Source organism: Triturus cristatus, chromosome 12 (assembly GCF_964204655.1).
Source record: "Triturus cristatus chromosome 12, aTriCri1.1, whole genome shotgun sequence".
Classification (NCBI taxonomy): Eukaryota; Metazoa; Chordata; class Amphibia; order Caudata; family Salamandridae; genus Triturus; species Triturus cristatus.
The window spans coordinates 248,738,154-248,757,734 of record NC_140595.1 but is presented as its reverse complement, the minus strand read 5'-3'; positions in this window follow the sequence as shown (position 1 = coordinate 248,757,734).

Sequence of the window (19,581 nt, the reverse complement as noted above, 5' to 3'; positions counted from 1 at the left end):
AACTCTTACGCTGGCCTAAAAGCTAAGGTCTTAGACTCTAACTCTGGCCTACAGGTTAAGGTCTTAACTCTTACTCTGGCCTACTGGTTAAGGTCTTAACTCTTACTCTGGCCAAATAGCTAAGGTCTTAGACTCGTACTCTTGGCTACTGGTTAAGGTCTTAACTCTTACTGCGGCCTAATAGCTAAGGTCTTAGACCCGTACTCTTGCCTACTGGTTAAGGTCTTAACTATTACTCTGGCCTTCTGGTTAAGGTCTTAACTCTTACTCTAGCCTAATACCTAAGGTCTTAACTCTTACTCTGGCCTACTGGTTAAGGTCTTAACTCTTACTCTGGCCTAATAGCTAAGGTCTTAACTCTTACTCTGGCCTAATAGCTAAGGTCTTAGACTCGTACTCTGGCCTAATGGTTAAGGTCTTAACTCTTATTCTGGCCTAATAGCTAAGGTCTAAGACTCGTAGTCTGGCCTAATGGTTAAGGTCTTAGACTCTTACTCTGGCCTAATAGCTAAGGTCTTAGACTCGTACTCTGGCCTACTGGTTAAGGTCTTAACTCTTACTCTGGCCTACTGGTTAAGGTCTTAACTCTTACTCCGGCCTAATAGCTAAGGTCTTAGACTCGTACTCTGGCCTACTGGTTAAGGTCTTAACTCTTACTCTGGCCTACTGGTTAAGGTCTTAACTCTTACTCTGGCCTAATACCTAAGGTCTTAACTCTTACTCTGGCCTACTGGTTAAGGTCTTATCTCTTACTCTGGCCTAATAGCTAAGGTCTTAACTCTTATTCTGGCCTAATAGCTAAGGTCTTAGAATCGTACTCTGGCCTAATGGTTAAGGTCTTAACTCTTACTCTGGCCTAATAGCTAAGGTCTTAACTCTTACTCTGGCCTACAGGTTAAGGTCTTAACTCTTACTCTGGCCTAATAGCTAAGGTCTTAGACTCGTACTCTGGCCTAATGGTTAAGGTCTTAACTCTTACTCTGGGCTAGTGGTTAAGGTCTTAGACTCGTACTCTGGCCTACTGGTTAAGTTCTTAACTCTTACTCTGGCCTACTGGTTAAGGTCTTAACTCTTACTCTGGCCTACTGGTTAAGGTCTTAACTCTTACTCTGGCCTAATAGCTAAAGTCTTAACTCTTACGCTGGCCTAAAAGCTAAGGTCTTAGACTCTAACTCTGGCCTACAGGTTAAGGTCTTAACTCTTACTCTGGCCTACTGGTTAAGGTCTTAACTCTTACTCTGGCCAAATAGCTAAGGTCTTAGACTCGTACTCTTGGCTACTGGTTAAGGTCTTAACTCTTACTCTGGCCTAATAGCTAAGGTCTTAGACTTGTACTCTGGCCTACTGGTTAAGGTCTTAACTCTTACTCTGGCCTACTGGTTAAGGTCTTAACTCTTACTCTGGCCTAATAGCTAAGGTCTTAACTCTTACTCTGGCCTACTAGCTAAGGTCTTAGACTCGTACTCTGGCCTAATAGATAAGGTCTTAACTCTTACTCTGGCCTAATAGCTAAGGTCTTAACTCTTACTCTGGCCTAATAGCTAAGGTCTTAGACTCGTACTCTGGCCTAATGGTTAAGGTCTTGACTCTTACTCTGGCCTAATAGCTAAGGTCTTAACTCTTACTCTGGCCTAATACCTAAGGTCTTAACTCTTACTCTGGCTTACTGGTTAAGGTCTTAACTCTTACTCTGGCCTAATAGCTAAGGTCTTAACACTTACTCTGGCCTACTAGCTAAGGTCTTAGACTCGTACTCTGGCCTAATGGTTAAGGTCTTAACTCTTACTCTGGCCTACTGGTTAAGGTCTTAACTCTTACTCTGGCTTACTGGTTAAGGTCTTAACTCTTACTCTGGCCTAATAGCTAAAGTTTTAACTCTTACACTGGCCTACTAGCTAAGGTCTTAGACTCGTACTCTGGCCTAATGGTTAAGGTCTTAACTCTTACTCTGGCCTACAGGTTAAGGTCTTAACTCTTACTCTGGCCTACTGGTTAAGGTCTTAACTCTTACTCTGGCCAAATAGCTAAGGTCTTAGATTCGTACTCTTGGCTACTGGTTAAGGTCTTAACTCTTACTCTGGCCTAATAGCTAAGGTCTTAGACTTGTACTCTGGCCTACTGGTTAAGGTCTTAACTCTTACTCTGGCCTACTGGTAAAGGTCTTAAATCTTACTCTGGCCTAATAGCTAAGGTCTTAACTCTTACTCTGGCCTACTAGCTAAGGTCTTAGACTCGTACTCTTGCCTAATGGTTAAGGTCTTAACTCTTACTCTGGCCTAATAGCTAAGGTCTTAGACTCTTACTCTGACCTACTAGTTAAGGTCTTAACTCTTACTCTGGCCTACTGGTTAAGGTCTTAACTCTTACTCTGGCCTAATAGCTAAGGTCTTAGACTCGTACTCTGGCCTACTGGTTAAGGTCTTAACTCTTACTCTGGCCTACTGGTTAAGGTCTTAACTCTTACTCTGGCCTAATACCTAAGGTCTTAACTCTTACTCTGGCCTACTGGTTAAGGTCTTACCTCTTACTCTGGCCTAATAGCTAAGGTCCTAACTCTTACTCTGGCCTAATAGCTAAGGTCTTAGACTCGTACTCTGGCCTAATGGTTAAGGTTTTAACTCTTACTCTGGCCTAATAGCTAAGGTCTTAACTCTTACTCTGGCCTAATAGCTAAGGTCTTAGACTCGTACTCTGGCCTAATAGTTAAGGTCTTAGACTCTTACTCTGGCCTAATAGCTAAGGTCTTAGACTCATACTCTGGCCTACTGGTTAAGGTCTTAACTCTTACTCTGGCCTACTGGTTAAGGTCTTAACTCTTACTCTGGCCTAATAGCTAAGGTCTTAGACTCGTACTCTTGCCTACTGGTTAAGGTCTTAACTCTTACTCTGGCCTACTGGTTAAGGTCTAAACTCTTACTCTGGCCTAATACCTAAGGTCTTAACTCTTACTCTGGCCTACTGGTTAAGGTCTTATCTCTTACTCTGGCCTAATAGCTAAGGTCTTAACTCTTATTCTGGCCTAATAGCTAAGGTCTTAGACTCGTACTCTGGCCTAATGGTTAAGGTCTTAACTCTTACTCTGGCCTAATAGCTAAGGTCTTAACTCTTACTCTGGCCTACAGGTTAAGGTCTTAACTCTTACTCTGGCCTAATAGCTAAGGTCTTAGACTCGTACTCTGGCCTAATGGTTAAGGTCTTAACTCTTACTCTGGGCTACTGGTTAAGGTCTTAGACTCGTACTCTGGCCTACTGGTTAAGTTCTTAACTCTTACTCTGGCCTAGGGGTTAAGGTCTTAACTCTTACTCAGGCCTACTGGTTAAGGTCTTAACTCTTACTCTGGCCTAATAGCTAAAGTCTTAACTCTTACGCTGGCCTAAAAGCTAAGGTCTTAGACTCTAACTCTGGCCTACAGGTTAAGGTCTTAACTCTTACTCTGGCCTACTGGTTAAGGTCTTAACTCTTACTCTGGCCAAATAGCTAAGGTCTTAGACTCGTACTCTGGCCTACTGGTTAAGGTCTTAACTCTTACTCTGGCCTACTGGTTAAGGTCTTAACTCTTACTCTGGCCTAATAGCTAAGGTCTTAGACTCGTACTCTGGCCTACTGGTTAAGGTCTTAACTCTTACTCTGGCCTACTGGTTAAGGTCTTAACTCTTACTCTGTCCTAATACCTAAGGTCTTAACTCTTACTCTGGCATACTGGTTAAGGTCTTAACTCTTACTCTGGCCTAATAGCTAAGGTCTTAACTCTTATTCTGGCCTAATAGCTAAGGTCTTAGATTCGTACTCTGGCCTAATGGTTAAGGTCTTAACTCTTACTCTGGCCTAATACCTAAGGTCTTAACTCTTACTCTGACCTACAGGTTAAGGTCTTAACTCTTACTCTGGCCTAATAGCTAAGGTCTTAGACCCGTACTCTGGCCTAATGGTTAAGGTCTTAACTCTTACTCTGGGCTACTGGTTAAGTTCTAAAACTCGTACTCTGGCCTACTGGTTAAGGTCTTAACTCTTACTCTGGCCTACTGGTTAAGGTCTTAACTCTTACTCTGGCCTAATAGCTAAGGTCTTAAATCTTACTCTGGCCTAATAGCTAAGGTCTTAGACTCGTACTCTGGCCTAATGGTTAAGGTCTTAGACTCTTACTCTGGCCTAATAGCTAAGGTCTTAGACTCGTACTCTGGCCTACTGGTTAAGGTCTTAACTCTTACTCTGGCCTAATAGCTAAGGTCTTAACTCTTATTCTGGCCTAATAGCTAAGGTCTTAACTCTTACTCTGGCCTAATAGCTAAGGTCTTAACTCTTATTCTGGCCTAATAGCTAAGGTCTTAACTCTTACTCTGGCCTAATAGCTAAGGTCTTAGACTCGTACTCTGGCCTAATGGTTAAGGTCTTAGACTCTTACTCTGGCCTAATAGCTAAGGTCTTAGACTCGTACTCTGGCCTACTGGTTAAGGTCTTAACTCTTACTCTGGCCTACTGGTTAAGGTCTTAACTCTTACTCTGGCCTAATAGCTAAGGTCTTAGACTCGTACTCTGGCCTACTGGTTAAGGTCTTAACTCTTACTCTGGCCTACTGGTTAAGGTCTTAACTTTTATTCTGGCCTAATAGCTAAGGTCTTAGACTCGTACTCTGGCCTAATGGTTAAGGTCTTAACTCTTACTCTGGCCTAATAGCTAAGGTCTTAGACTCGTACTCTGGCCTAATGGTTAAGGTCTTAACTCTTACTCTGGGCTACTGGTTAAGTTCTGAGACTCGTACTCTGGCCTACTGGTTAAGGTCTTAACTCTTACTCTGGCCTACTGGTTAAGCTCTTAACTCTTACTCTGGCCTACTGGTTAAGGTCTTAACTCTCACTCTGGCCTAATAGCTAAAGTCTTAACTCTTATGCTGGCCTTAAAGCTAAGGTCTTAGACTCTAACTCTGGCCTACAGGTTAAGGTCTTAACTCTTACTCTGGCCTACTGGTTAAGGTCTTAACTCTTACTCTGGCCAAATAGCTAAGGTCTTAGACTCGTACTCTGGCCTACTGGTTAAGGTCTTAACTCTTACTCTGGCCTAATAGCTAAGGTCTTAGACTCGTACTCTGGCCTACTGGTTAAGGTCTTAACTCTTACTCCGGCCTACTGGTTAAGGTCTTAACTCTTACTCTGGCCTAATACCTAAGGTCTTAACTCTTACTCTGGCCTACTAGTTAAGGTCTTAACTCTTACTTTGGCCTAATAGCTAAGGTCTTAACTCTTACTCTGGCCTAATAGCTAAGGTCTTAGACTTGTACTCTGGCCTAATGGTTAAGGTCTTAACTCTTACTCTGGCCTAATAGCTAACTCTTACTCTGGCCTAATAGCTAAGGTCTTAGACTTGTACTCTGGCCTACTGGTTAAGGTCTTAACTCTTACTCTGGCCTACTGGTTAAGGTTAGGCCTGGGCCAAAATTCCGTTCCGTTCGTGGAAATTGCGATATTTTGGCATTTTCGCGTTCCGCGGAAAGCGCGAAAATGTCAAAATTTCCGCATTCCGCAGCTTAGCGATAATTTGTTTCTTGCTCGCGCTGTAAAATAATACATTCTCGCGAACGCGCGATCGTCTTACCTGAATCCCTGCGTTCTCTGACAAGTTTTGTTGACCCGGTCGCGTTCTCCACGAGATGTTGGATTTTGGTAGCCATTTTGCGCTGTCTCGCGGCCGCATTAACGTCATTTGTCACGCGATCACGTCATTTGTCGCGCGATCACGTCTTTCTTCTCGCGATCATGCACCGCGCGAGTATGAGAAGATTGAGATCTTGAACATGTCATTCTACATCGCGAGCCAGAGGATGAGGACGCGGCACGTGTAATCGAACGCGAACAGGAGAAAGAGACCCCGAACACGTCATATCCAACGCGACAGGGACAAAGAAGAGAACGCGATCATATCGTTTTCGACACGCCGGCGGAAGTAATGTGAAGCTCGAGGACTCAACAACGTAAAATTTACAATTTGGAGAGGAATATTGGCTCTAGCAGCATGAAACCATCTGCAAATGCTGATTTTGGATGAAAAGAACTCCTTACATTGACATTTGGCTTTCCTTTTTTGTGCAAGGAGTCATTTTTTTAAAAGGTGGAGAGAGGGAGGAAGTGACACAGAATCTCCAACTTCCTGTTCCTGTCCAGCAGGCTCCTCCCAGTGCTTTGTCCATCTCCTGCTCATTCTGCCTTTGGATTTGGAGCTGGAAAGATCACTCTTTTTGTCTGCTGCATCATTGCAATTGGATTTCAGGATTTTTGGAATAGGATATTTTACAAGTAAGTGGTTGTTGTGTTTGATTGTGGGCATTGCAGTTGTTGTAACTACAATTTATTTTTGATAATTAATTATCATCATTCCTTTTTTATTTTTTTTATTTTGTGAGTTGTAGTAGTAGGCCCGAGCTAGCCATGGGCATGGCCTCATGGGTGTGTGTGCATGATGAAGCAACTGTTCCTTTTGTTTTTTGAATGTATTTCATTTTCAAGCACATTTAGGGCATGGATGGCATTGGATTGAGTTGAGGAAGTGTGTTTTTTGGGGTGGCCTTTGTAATGTTGTTGGGCCTGGCCATGTGGCTGGTGGCCATTTTGAGGCCTAGGCCTGCAAGCTTGCCTGGCCTTGTCTGCCAACAGGCCTGCTTTCATCCACTAGGACCAGAGCAGGTAGCCACAGCTTTATTGATCAAGTGTTTTCTATGTGATCTGTTGAATTTAGACATCATTTAGGGCATGGATGGCATTGGATTGAGTTTAGGAAGTGTGTTTTTGGGGGTGGCCTTGCTGATGTTGTTGGGCCTGGCCATGTGGCTGGTGGCCATTTTGAGGCCTAGGCCTGCAAGCTTGCCTGGCCTTGTCTGCCAACAGGCCTGCTTTCATCCACTAGGACCAGAGCAGGTAGCCACAGCTTTATTAATCTACTGTTTTCTATGTGATCTGTTGAATTTAGACACCATTTAGGGCATGGATGGCATTGGATTGAGTTTAGGAAGTGTGTTTTTGGGGGTGGCCTTGCTGATGTTGTTGGGCCTGGCCATGTGGCTGGTGGCCATTTTGAGGCCTAGGCCTGCAAGCTTGCCTGGCCTTGTCTGCCAACAGGCCTGCTTTCATCCACTAGGACCAGAGCAGGTAGCCGCAGCTTTATTAATCTACTGTTTTCTATGTGATCTGTTGAATTTAGACACCATTTAGGGCATGGATGGCATTGGATTGAGTTTAGGAAGTGTGTTTTTGGGGGTGGCCTTGCTGATGTTGTTGGGCCTGGCCATGTGGCTGGTGGCCATTTTGAGGCCTAGGCCTGCAAGCTTGCCTGGCCTTGTCTGCCAACAGGCCTGCTTTCATCCACTAGGACCAGAGCAGGTAGCCACAGCTTTATTAATCTACTGTTTTCTATGTGATCTGTTGAATTTAGACACCATTTAGGGCATGGATGGCATTGGATTGAGTTTAGGAAGTGTGTTTTTGGGGGTGGCCTTGCTGATGTTGTTGGGCCTGGCCATGTGGCTGGTGGCCATTTTGAGGCCTAGGCCTGCAAGCTTGCCTGGCCTTGTCTGCCAACAGGCCTGCTTTCATCCACTAGGACCAGAGCAGGCAGCCACAGCTTTATTAATCTACTGTTTTCTATGTGATCTGTTGAATTTAGACATCATTTAGGGCATGGATGGCATTGGATTGAGTTGGGGAAGTGAGTTTTTGGGGGTGGCCTTGCTGATGTTGTTGGGCCTGGCCATGTGGCTGGTGGCCATTTTGAGGCCTAGGCCTGCAAGCTTGCCTGGCCTTGTCTGCCAACAGGCCTGTTTTTTCATCCACTAGGATCAGAGCAGGTAGCCACAGCTTTATTGATCAAGTGTTTTCTATGTGATCTGTTGAATTTAGACATCATTTAGGGCATGGATGGCATTGGATTGAGTTGGGGAAGTGTGTTTTTGGGGATGGCCTTGCTGATGTTGTTGGGCCTGGCCATGTGGTTGGTGGCCATTTTGAGGCCTAGGCCTGCAAGCTTGCCTGGCCTTGTCTGCCAACAGGCCTGCTTTTTCATCCACTAGGATCAGAGCAGGTAGCCACAGCTTTATTGATCAAGTGTTTTCTATGCGATCTGTTGAATTTAGACTTAATTTAGGGCATGGATGGCATTGGATTGAGTTGGGGAAGTGTGCTTTTTGGGGGGTGGCCTTGCTGATGTTGGTTGTCTTAAAGACAATCCATGCTTTTTTTATGTGTCTGGTCACTGGTGTGTTGGTGTGCAATGCATGCACCCTGCAGAGCTTTTTGGGGCCTGTGAATGTTCCTACATTTTGTTGCATTAAAAAGTCAGAGCAGTGTGCTTTAGCAGGCATCCTTTACCTGGCTTTTATAGGCCTTTTGTCAGCTCCTGGTGTTTCCCAGGCCCCCGGCTTCTTTGTGATTTGTATGTGTCCATGTGGGTGGTGGCCTTTTTGGGTGTTTGGACTGTGAGTATTAGTGTCCTGCTTTTGCCATAGGCCTGCATGGTTTTCCTATTGGCTCTTTGGCTTACTGCTTCCATCCATCCACCCCCTTTGCCAGCAGCAGCTCCATGGATTCTGAGATGCTCAAATAATGCAATGGTCCACCCCACTTCCATTAGATTTTTATTTTGTTGTTTATTATTAACTTTCCTATCCTTCCTGAGAGTGTACTGTGTGGCTGTACACAGTACTAGTAGCATAACATAGCTCTAGTTAAACAAAATAGTCATAAATGGCTAGACTATCTTTTGTTTGCACTAGTACAGTACTAAGTAACTGAACCACAACAACAAATGCAACATTTCACTGATGTTCTTCTCCTGTCTTCTTTGCTTTTAGGTGCACAAAAGACAGAGTAGGAGGTGTCATCGGCATCACCTGGCTACCCGTTGTACTGCCAGCCAGACAGAAGTCCTGCTGCGCATCACGCCCACGTGTGACCAGAACTTGTTGTGCATCTGCCTCCTGCCTGACATCTGAAGAAGATGGCCCCAAAGAAAGGTACCTGGTCCAGTACCAAGAAAGTTGCCGGTGAGAAGAAGGAACAGAAAAAGGAAGTGCCATTAACCACGACTGGTGGTGTGCCGGCCAATGTTTTTTTTGGCACCAAAGCATTGTCCGGGAACCAAGCTGGGAGCAGCACAGTGGTCAAAACCCACCAACCTAGGCCCAAGGGCTTTAGTGTCACAGACGTAGCCAGTCTACTAACGAGCAGCGATGTTCAAGAAATGTCATTACCGCAAAGTAGTACACAATCAAGTTCAACGCACGCGCAAACTCAGCAGATCAGTGTCAAGCCGCCGCAACCAGAACAGCAGCAGCTGCCGCAACCAGAACAGCAGCAGCCGCCGCAACCAGAACAGCAGCAGCCGCCGCAACCAGAACAGCAGCAGCCGCCGCAACCAGAACAGCAGCAGCCGCCGCAACCAGAACAGCAGCAGCCGCCGCAACAGCCCACCATAGTAGTTGTTGCTCCTGACGTAGGGGGATTTCAGGAAATCGAGCTTACTGCAGACAAAGTGGAGCGAAGTCAAACCACTGTTTCAGAAGATCAATTGTCTTCCAGACCACCAGCAAGGAAAAGGAGGCTTAGTCCATCATCTTCTTCTTCAAGCCCCGCTTCTGATGATCGTGATGACACTTGGGTCCCACCAGCTCGGTCTGAGAGTGATGTACGCCACAAGACATTGCTTCTGAAAAGGAAGGTCCCAGAAAAACTTAGAGTTATGGAGGTAGATGTAGAAGAGGGGGGTGATGATGTTGATGAAGACGAGCCAGTCATCACGCACATTACTCCCGCCCCAAAAGGATTGGAGACCGACATTCTCACCCTATCCAGAAAGGCTGCTACTGAGCGGGATGTAGCACTGATCTCACCAACACAGGTTACACCACCACTACCTCCAGCTGCCATATTTTCCAAGGCCCGGCAGGGACCTACATCCAGCTCAACCATCTCAGTAGGTAGTGGTAGTAAAAGTCACAGTGTAGGTGGACAGGGTCACATATTTTCAAGCACCCCCTCAAGTTCATCTGGTGTTGAAAGTGGCACATCCAGCAGTGCCAGAAAGTTCTCCTCCCCAGTTTGGGACTTTTCTGTTGGCGCCAAGGAGAAGAACGTTGCTATATGCTCAATTTGTCGCCAAGGTGTTCGGCGTGGTAAGCTTAGTACAAACTATGGTACCGGAGGACAAGCAAGTCATCTCAGAATACACCACAATATCGTGTGGGAGGCTCACCTACTTAAGTTAAAAGAAAGTAGAAAAACTCAACCCATTGAAGTTGGTCAAGGTGAATCGGGGAGCGATATTATTGTGGTGGAAGGTGAAGAAGAGGGAGGCATTTCTAGCCCTGTCCCCAGTACTGCAGTGGTAACGCCCACATCCTCCTCAGTAACATCAGAGTGGCACCGCAGTAAGAGCCATACTCAGAGTCAGGCTGAGACACCAAGGCGACCGGCGACTACCTCAATGAGACAATCTGTGTCGTTGAGCCTTAGTGGGTTAATGAAAACAGCACCACTAAGGAAAGTAAGCCAGCCTACCATTGAGAGCATGTTTAGGTTGGAGGGGCAGTTCCAACGCAACCACCCAACGGCACGATTGTACAATGCGAAGCTGGCTAAAATGTTAGCGCTGGACCTTCTTCCTTTTTCATTTGTGGAAAGGGTGGGTTTCCTTGAATTTGTGTCTGCCATCTGCCCTAAATGGAAGCTTCCCAGCCGGTCCTATTTTGCACGAATTGCTGTTCCGGCACTACATCATGATGTGCTGGAATTGGTTGGTCACGGTTTGCAGTAGAGTGCTGTGCACAATATCCACCTGACAACAGACATGTGGAGCAGTTGCCAAGCCACAGATTACATGTGCATCACTGCACACTGGATCTCTTTTGTGGGGGTTAGAGATCAACTATCTGCACGAGGTGTTGACACAGCTGCGATTTTTGAAGGTACTCGGAAACATGCAACTGTAGCCATATTCGCCATGGAGAAATCTCATACGGCTGAAAACATTTTAGAAGAGTTTCGCACCAAGGTTTTGGAATGGCTGCAGCCCAGAGGGCTTGGTATTGGTTTTGTTGCCACAGACAATGGCAGTAATGTACTTAAGGCCATGGAACTTGGTTCCTATTTCAGGGTTCCATGTTTGGCACACTGCATAAACATTATAGTGCAAGACTTTCTGAAAAAAGAACCCATAGTCAGCAATTTACTGGCCATCTGCCGAAGAATATGCACTCATTTCAGCCATTCTTTTAAAGCTCAGAAGCAGCTGAGGATCATCCAACATGAATTTAGGATGCCAGTCAAGGCATTCATCCAGGAGGTGGCAACACGTTGGAACTCAACGTATTACATGCTTGATCGTCTGTACGAACAGCACAGGTCACTCCATGAATATGTCTGGTACAGAAGCAGTGATGCTAGTGTTAAAGGCATGACCCTTCAGAGGGAGCAATGGACCCTAATTAAATGCCTGACTGAGATGCTGTCTCCTTTTGAGGTCTACACACGTGAAGTCTGCAAGGAGGACTGTACAATGGGCCAAGCTATCCCTTTGTTGCAAATGCTAGAGCATGAGCTGAATAATGTGTCTGAATCCTACAAAGGTGTAGAGGACAGAAGGCAAGCCCATGACTTGGTGGAGAGCTTATCCAGGCGCTTAACTGAAAATGTAAGGATACAAAATAAATTTTGTCACAAAAACATTACATTTGTGCCACAATTCTGGATCCACGTGCAAAATTAGGACTAGTGAAGACATTCCTTGCTTTTTCCGACAATGATGTTGCCCGCTACAAAAGTTGTATAGCTGAAGCAGCCATTAAGTTTGAAAAGGAAGGGCTGCTAATTAAAAGCCCGCCACATCAACCCACAGCAAGTACTGATACTGAAGCAGGCCATGCAGAATCAAGTGCAACTTCGTCGGCTGAGGGCAGTGCGGTTGGCTCACAATCACAACACTCACCATCACCATCGACTACAGAAACAATAACTGGATCATTAGGCCGAGTACAATCATTATCAGATCGGTATGTAAAGATGGGCTATTGTAAGCACAGTGCTGATGCACAGAAAAAACAGCACAAAAGCTTACCAGCAGCAACCCTGAACATTGAGCGGATGGTCCAGGCCTATCTGGACGACCCAACAGAGGTGTACGTTGATCAAAACCCAGTGCAGTATTGGTATAGGAAAAGGTCTGAATGGCCACAGCTCAGCAGGCTGGCGATAAGCTATCTGGCTTGCTCTGTCGCAAGTGTCTCTTCCGAACGTGTTTTCAGTGCTGCTGGTTCCATTGTAACCTTGAGAAGGACCAGTCTATCTCCAAAACACGTGGAGAGGTTAACAATGATCAAAATGAATCAGCACTTCATACCACCGAATTACACAATGCATGAATCAACAGAGGAAGATGAGGACAGCGGCTCAGGTGACGGAAGTATTGTGTCAGATGATTACCTACTACTGGAAGAACCCCCAGAGTTTGAGGACGAGCTATACTTCCCTGACAATTAGGCTCGCACTTACTGTCTTCCTCCCTTTTTTCCCCCTTTGTTTATGTGTCTGTCGTTCCGGTTATAAACTTGTGAATCGCAACAAATCCATTCTCACCGTCTTCTACTCTTCTAATTTAAGATACAAGTTTCAGGTGTCTGCCATTTGACACTACAGTCCTCAGAATCCAGCTCCTCCGCTCGATCATACTGAATCTCCTGCTCAATTCCATTTCCCTCATGAATGATGATTGGATGATGGTAACAACAAATTCAAACTTTCCTCGTCCTTCCAAAACAAGTGGACCATGAATCAGATGACTACTATAGCTATCCTCCTTTCAGAGCCGAGAGAGACTGGCCATTAACTGAAAATAAGATGGAACAGGTAATGATTGATGCCATGCATTGGCCGCAGAATCGCAGACTGAATGATGTAGATTTTGTTGTGTGTGTTGCGCATGAATTGATGTAATTGTGCACTGCCACTAATCAACTTTCTACAGAATATACTAATTTTCCCCTTCTTGCAAACAAGAAATGTGTACTTCTCCTGCATCTTGGTGATACATTGCTTTTAATTCAATACAGGAAGGGGACTCACTCAATCTGCGCAATGCAAATGACTGTAACTTAACAGCACCGTCCATCATGATGATGGCGAAAGAGACGGCCTGCAGCGTTAACAAGATGAGATGGAACAGGTAATGATTGATGCCATGCATTGGCCGCAGAATCGCAGACTGAATGATGTAGATTTTGTTGTGTGTTTTGCGCATGAATTGATGTAATTGTGCACTGCCAGTAATCAACTTTCTACAGAACACACTAATTTTCCCCTTCTTGCAAACAAGAAATGTGTACTTCTCCTGCTTCTTGGTGATACATTGCTTTTAATTCAATACAGGAAGGGGACTCACTCAATCTGCGCAATGCAAATGACTGTGACTTAACAGCACCGTCCATCATGATGATGGCGAAAGAGACGGCCTGCAGCGTTAACAAGATGAGATGGAACAGGTAATGATTGATGCCATGCATTGGCCGCAGAATCGCAGACTGAATGATGTAGATTTTGTTGTGTGTGTTGCGCATGAATTGATGTAATTGTGCACTGCCACTAATCAACTTTCTACAGAACACACTAATTTTCCCCTTCTTGCAAACAAGAAATGTGTACTTCTCCTGCATCTTGGTGATACATTGCTTTTAATTCAATACAGGAAGGGGACTCACTCAATCTGCGCAATGCAAATGACTGTGACTTAACAGCACCGTCCATCATGATGATGGCGAAAGAGACGGCCCGTTAACTTAAGATGAGAAGGAACAGGTAATGAATGATGACAATTAATGGCATGCATTGGACACCTGACTCTGAGCTATTGGTCTTTGTGTTTGCGTTGTTTGTTTGTTGTGCACAAAGTGATGTCAAAGTGTACTAGTAGTAATCTATCTTTCTGTACACAATAAAGAATGACTCAAGTCAGTAATATTTATATTTCTACTCTTGTTGTGTCATAAAAATTATACTTATACTGCAGGCCGATCTTCAGTCAGTAAAAGTATCGGAGATGATGATGAAGTCAGGAGGAGGATGTTTCAGGAGTGGCATAAAACGGAAAAGCCTAAAGGTAAACACGTCAACAACAACCACAGCAGACCCAAATGTCTGTGTAGAAGTTGAATAGAGTGTAGCGGTGGGATGACTGCAGTGCATTGATTTTACTAACTTAAACTGTAAAATGCTATGTTTGGAATGGATAATGTGCTTTGCGTTTGTCCAACTCTTTGAGAGAAAAAAAAAGGACTCTAAAGTGTTAACGTAGGATGTGCTAATGGTAAGCACTGTGGGCCTGATCTCTCCTGTTACTGTTGAAGGTCAATGCTGGAAACAGACTAGAGTAGAGATGATGCATATGCATACATGCCACCTCGGAAAGTGTTCTTGTTGCACTACACCATCACTTGTGCATTTGTTTTCACTTGATTTCTCAATATCCCCTTTGGTTTTCAATCTAAAATTACAGTCCGGGCCTTGGCCAAAACTTTGTAAAACATTACAATGCATATTAATTACCTTACCAATCAATCACCTTTTTTTCCAGCCGGGCAGTGGCGAGGGGTGAGGCGACACACCCAAGATTGATGGACGAGAGGAGCAAGAGGAATGCCGAGATGCAAAAATCCAGTCCACATTTTTGACCAGGATAACACAGTAACAGTATCCACTTTTAACTTCTTTTAAATAATTTGATTAATATCTTGTACACAATCTTTACAACAGTGTGTACTTGGAGTTGTTATTATCAATCATCATTAGGTTTGCTCTGTGTTTACGATTCTTCACTACCAATATTTAAAATTTCTATTTGCTATCTGTTAAAGTATTAAGGCCGGAACAGAACAAGAAATAGAAGTGTATGTAATCCGGGTCTCTCATCATCATGCATGCATTGCCTTTTTCTCCCTTAACATATGGATATGGTAGTCTTCAATGATTGTCATTTGTTTGTCTATGTATGCATACTGTTTTTCTATGTCAAACCTTTCCCAAAATCCCCCTTCCCATCCATTCAACAAACCCTAACCCTCTTCCCCCGGGCTGTGTGACTTATTGTCGAGGTGTAACTAAATTAAATTTACACCAATACTTAATCACACACTTGCTGGGGCGGATGTGGTGAAAGCAACACTACTTCAATTTCAATGCAGAGCGGTGATCTTCTTCTGCTTGCTCACCCATGAGTAGGATATTTCAGAGGTTATTTTATTTAACAAAGGAACATATACCTCAGCATGAATTGCCGGCATTGATTGGATTTGTTTGTTGTCATTCCTCATATACAGCACTAACTGTTAGACTGTAGGCATAGTCAAGTGACTCGAGTCGACACAACTATAGTTTGTAACTCTGTCTAGTAGGCTATCCTCATAACCACCATTCAGTTTTTTTGTCAAATTATATTTGAGCATATAATTGTTGCTCGGTAAGTTCTGTAATGTACTTCATTCAACTACTCCTCTAACAGTCTCTCAAAGGCGATTGACTGTCTCCTTTTCTTTTTTTGGAAATGCTGCCACCCTGCCAGTGTCTACTACTACTAATATACTACCACCACCACCACCCCAATCATGGCATGTATGAAAAAGGAAACCATCTTCACCATGCAGCCAGTGCTGTGCCACAGTTGAACATAAACATCAAGCACCGGTAAGAGAGAAGTTTGGGGGAGGCAGAATTAATAATGGACATGTTGTCAATGATTTCATTTTCACACACCACTCCAAAGAATGCATAGACTAGAGGACAGACTGAAAGTACTAGAAGGACCAGTCAATGAGTGAGGTGTGTCGCATCTATCTGTTTGTGTCTTATACAGTCAGCAAATTATTGAAATCAAACACAGGCTATGGGCGGCCATGCACCAGCAAGGAAACAGTGTGATGTAAAACAGTTACCCCACCTACAAAACATTAACAACATTGCATGTAACATAGAAAAATATATTTAATTTACCCTAACAAAAATAAACTAAACCCACAAAAGCTGACCCACCCCCCTCCCTAACCCCAACCACTGTCCACAGTAGAAAAAAGTCTTAACGGCCAAACGAGTAAAGAACAAGAACAGGAATTAAAAAAGGGGCAGTGACAGGGACTAACTGGTGGGGCGGGACTGGAGGAGGACACGCATCTGGCGCATCTCGTCCTCTAAATGGGCGACGCGGCGTCTAAGGCCGCGGCAGTTGCAGCCACAGTGGGGGGGGCACCAGAGATGGCACGGTGGCGGTGGGCAGCCGCCAGACGGTGGCGCCGTACCGCTGGAGGGCGGTGGCTGGGGCCCGGGGCACTGGAGGAGGCTTGAATTGCTGCTGCAGTCTCCTCCTCCTCCTCGGCTAGGACCACCAGCCGCCGGTATTCCTGCTGGATTGCCTCCAGCTTCCGGCGCCGTGCCTTGGCGGCCAACTCCTTCCGGTTCATTTTCGGAGTAGCTGTGTATCAAAAAGAAAAAAACAAGACAATTGTAAAATATAGTCTTAATAAAACAGTAGGACAAGGTAATTATTTATACACATAGTGGCATGGTAGAGTAGCACTATAAAATAAAGCACAGTAGTACATAACATTTTAAATGTCGCCCGTCCTTCTTCCTTCCACCTGTCTTACACTTTTTAGTTGAACAGTGCACCAGGTGCTCTTCTCCATAAAACTTTCAAAGCGGAGTTGAAATCAGATAGATGAGGCTATTGGTTACTCAATACTCCGGCTCCTAGTCCTATACCAATTAAAGGGAATTCTAGTCTTCTAGTTCACTCTTCAAACGTCCCCAACAACTTGTACTTACTTACGACATCGGATAGCGGGCGTACAAAGTCCGCCCGCCATCCGACTGCTAAAAAGGGTGGGGGTCCCGTGGGGACAATTAATTAGGATGATGCGCCCGGCACAGTGGCGGGCGCACCCTGTTTTTTTAAATTTAAATTCTGGTTGGCTTTGCTGAAAGCAATGCTAAAATGTTGTGCTGCTTTTCCAAGCACAACATGACGGGCCCCGCACGGAGCCTGTCACGTTTTGCTTTGAAAGTCGGGGGGGTACCATAGCATAGGTAGGTACCCTCCATGGGGGCCCCCAAGCATACTCTGCAATGTGTGCATGCCTTTCCGTGGCAGACGGCAATGCCGCCACGCAAAGGCATTCCAAAATGCAGATTATATAGCTGGCGGTGTGGTGAAAGAGACACCACCGCCATATTGAACCCTTTTCCGCCTGGACATGTCTGAATATTTTCTACAGGGATGGCGGGAGGTTTGCCCCCGCGGTGACGGCAGTGAATTCCAGCCAGCCCGGCGGGGGCAATACGCCCACCATCCTAATGGGGCCCTAAGTCACAACTGTACAGTATACATATACATACAGTACACCCTTGCAGTGAGTGTGCTGTCAAGTTCAACAATAGTTAAGGATTATGAATCTAACTTACCACCGCCTGCCACTGGTGCTGCCACTCCCCCTACCGCTCCATTGCTATGTGCAACTGCCGCATCCTCGCCCTCCGCGTCGCCTTCGCTGGCCCCGGCAATGGTGGTCGGTAGTGCGCCTAGAAAACATTACACATTTATTAGGCGTCATATACACCTCCCCCCTATTGATCAGTAGCAAGGTTGAAAAATGAGTTAATACTAACATACATCACTAGTACAAATCAGGTAGTAGTAGAGTAGACACTAATAGTTATATGATCATTGTAGCCTTTGCTTGATTAGCCCTAGCCATGCACATGTGACGTTACCTTTACCTTGCAGCTTCTTAAGACACCTTTGAGCCCACATGACCTGCCTCACACTGCTACTGTCTAGTCTACGCGCTGCGTACAAGCGGTCAACAAACATTAACAAGCCACTTATTTAGGAAGAACTGGTGTACTACTGTTACTGTTAGTCCATATTGCTTATCCATAGATGCTACACTTTTTGGCACGGCTGAGAAATGCTTGCAAGTTGCAATATACTAACGCACACCATTTCTTTTTTCGCATTACAGACGCAAGATTCCCTTCTACGAACCAGAGCTTCTGAACGATGCACCAACTACCAGTACTAGGTTCTTCTGAGGTGAGGGGTCCCTTCACTCACATCTTCATTTATAAATTTATATAAACTAAATTGCTATGGGATGGTGGTGCTGCCTTCCACCACTGTTCAGTTATCATGATTTAATTCCCAACTGTATAAGTGTAACAATGTATATTGTTTTAATGTTATTGATTTGCCGGTTGGTGCTGCTAAGAAAATAGTGTACAGACCTTCTCAAATTGAAATAAACATTTTAAACTTACATAGACTTGGTGGTATTTGGTGTGGACTAACTTACACGAGTGAGCAAATTAAAGTAAGGGTGTGCATGTGAATTGCTTCCACGACAGAGGTTGGGTGTGTTATGTTCTGGGTTGTGTACTTGTTGGGTATCTTGGGGGGAGGGTTCCGAGACCTAATAGGTATGACAAGACAGTACTATAGTCAAGCAGTGGAATTGTGGTGGGTGCGGAATTTCTGATTGAGGTGTGCAAGGAATGTCCAACCTACCATCACCAACATCCTATTTTCTGGTGCAAATGTATGTGCAAGATCCCTACAACAGTGGTATGTCCTATAGGGTATCATATCAAAATATTAAGAAATCTGGTAGGGAAGAGTAAAAGTAGTACAAGACAACGACCCAACGGATTGTACGAGCTACTGGTGAATATGAGTTTTATATTACAACCTTTCACAAAGAGTGGCACTGGCCAACTGGGCAAGACTAGCTACTACAGTACAGACAGACTGATAGTATGTAGTAGTAGTAGTAGTACTCAGAGTCATCATAGCGGAGGCAGGGATAAGATTTTTGAAACCGTACAGATCGAAGGATAATTGGTGGTAAAAAAATAGCATTTGGAAACACACTATAGTTCGGGAAAAATGGGGCAGTAAAAGTTATGGAATAAGAAATATTATTAAAAACAAGAAGACTTACTGGGGCCAGCAGAGGAGCCCTCAGTGGTGTCCTCCTGGTGGTGTTCCTGTCTCGCCGACTGCCCAGTCCCTGTCGGTCTGCCCCTGGGTGCTGATGAACAGGAAAGATATAAGAAAGAGACAAACATTGATGGATGGTGTCAAACAAATACAATATTTTTCAACAACGGTCAAAAAACACTTATGTAAACAACAATTGCAATAACTACATTGACCGATCTCATCTGGTCAACATGTAATATCGGGGGATTCGCAGTTCGACTACTTAAGTTACTATTTATCAACAGTAATCCAATCCAGTCTTCCATTCTGATTCCAGAAAACTAAGTTACAACTAAGCCTAAGTAGTAGTACAACGTACCACCCAACCTAGCCCACCTATTCCAGGCATGCCAATTGTACATTAAGTATGCATTTCCACTGTATTCCTCAACAATGCGTATGGTCCAATCATGGAGGACACATGAACATGACTACATTTTTTGTATACACCAAATTTTGGTTTGATTGATGCTGATCTGCTACTGCTAAGTAACTGCTAAGCCTACCTCCACTCATTGAACAAACTA